Source organism: Microtus ochrogaster, chromosome 4, assembly GCF_000317375.1.
Source record: "Microtus ochrogaster isolate Prairie Vole_2 chromosome 4, MicOch1.0, whole genome shotgun sequence".
NCBI classification, from domain to species: domain Eukaryota; kingdom Metazoa; phylum Chordata; class Mammalia; order Rodentia; family Cricetidae; genus Microtus; species Microtus ochrogaster.
The window spans coordinates 76,385,564-76,387,225 of record NC_022011.1 but is presented as its reverse complement, the minus strand read 5'-3'; the positions used below and the strand labels follow the sequence as shown (position 1 = coordinate 76,387,225).

General features: G+C 39.7%; 1 protein-coding gene across 2 annotated transcripts in view; it reads right to left on the bottom strand.

Annotated features, from left to right (window-relative positions):
• LOC101992922 (sodium channel protein type 2 subunit alpha) overlaps positions 1-1,266 on the bottom strand; it is a 118,504-nt gene extending 117,238 nt beyond the window's left edge. For both annotated transcript variants that reach the window (XM_026778687.1, XM_013345868.2), the window contains exon 1: positions 1,033-1,266. The gene's annotated coding sequence lies outside the window, so the exon portion shown is untranslated. The remainder of the gene's footprint in view (positions 1-1,032) is intronic.
• Between the last annotated feature and the right edge of the window lie 396 nt (positions 1,267-1,662).

Here is a 1,662-nt window from a genome sequence, read left to right as displayed (position 1 = left end):
CACACACACACACACACACCACACACACACACACACACATGTCTCTACAACAGGGAGTGACACAGCTAACCATCTTACAAAAATATTTTTTATGCATTTTAAAAATTCATTAACATCACTCCAAATGTTGAGTCAAATTTTTAACCCTGGCTTTTGAATATGACATGTCTATATTTCATTCCCTGATTATACTGATAGCCATAAAAGAACCTTTATGAGAAATCATGAGAAGCAGGAGGAAGAAAGGTTGTCGCATGCCATTTCCACCTCCTGAGTCATTCCACTCTGTGGCACAGCTAACATCACATGACCTAAAATCATTTAAAATGTGAACACTTTCCACAAGATGAACTATTCTAAATGTCTACCACCCTTTCTTCACAAATAGGGAAAAACAATTTCTCCCAACCATTAATGAGTTTTCATGTTCTGCTCATGTGGGGGAGGGCGAGCCAAACGCTGTCGCTAGGAGTCTATTAAACACATTACATCAATCTTCACTCGTGGGAGAGAAGTGACTTACATACCATTCGGAAAGGTTAAAACAAAAGCACACAGAATCCCAGCATCCCTGCGGGAGCGATGGTTCCAAAGGCCTTGGGCTCAGGACGCTGGAGCGCCTCTTAAGCTGTGCCCAGGGGGCTCAGTCGCTGGCTCCGGCAGAGGCACTGCCATGTTAATCGGCTTCGTTACCCCTCTATGATTTGTTCAGTGCATTAAGCATCAGTATTCCCCTTGTGAGGAGAAGGCCCATCCCTCACTCTGAAAGCTTTATCTTCCCAAGTCAGACAAATCCAGCCACCGACACGAATGCCCGAGAAGCCAAGGAAACGTGAAAATACAGCATGGCACAGCCAGTGATCATTTTGGCATAGGGAGATTTTTTTTTTTAAATGCAGCACAACCAGAATTAAAGCATCTGAACCTTTTGGGTTTGAATACAAGATTACAAAGCACATCTTAATTCAAATGCCATCATTTGGCAGGATAATGATTCACCAAGGCGACAAAAATAGAATCATGCTTGCTTACCTGAAATAAAGGGAATGGTAATCATAGCACAGAATCCATGTGCGTGATGAATCTAGCAGTCTCCAATGCGGGTCTCTAGAATTCAGCCTACAGCAGAAAGTAAAATCTCACATGTGTAATGTCCTTACTAAAAAAGAGGAGCCAAGACAGGACACTCACTGCATCCTCTCCGCTTCTGCCTTAGCTTTCTTGTTCTGACACTCACTCACTCGATGGTACCCACTGTCTGTTAGAAAACAGCGTGCTAAATTAAAATAAATAAATAAATAAATCTAAGGGAGCCGCTTGCGGGACAGCTCCATCTCCTGGTCGTAAGTGGAATCACTGTAATTCAAGTTCCTTTGGCAGAACAGCATTCAACAAATAAGATTAAATAGTATATATCGTTCAGAATTCTAATGTATTTGACTTCAACTACCTTAATTAGCCACAAATAAAACATAGAAAAGTCATTATTATACTATTAATTCAGAAAATTATAGTTCAACTTTTAAAGGATTTGTTTGTATTACGTTAAAAAAAGAATTAAATTATCATGACATTACTAAAATTGCTATATGGAAATAATTGTTACAATTAATCTTACTGTTATTGGTCATCTTTTTGTGGAGAGGTATGTTTTCTTCTGTG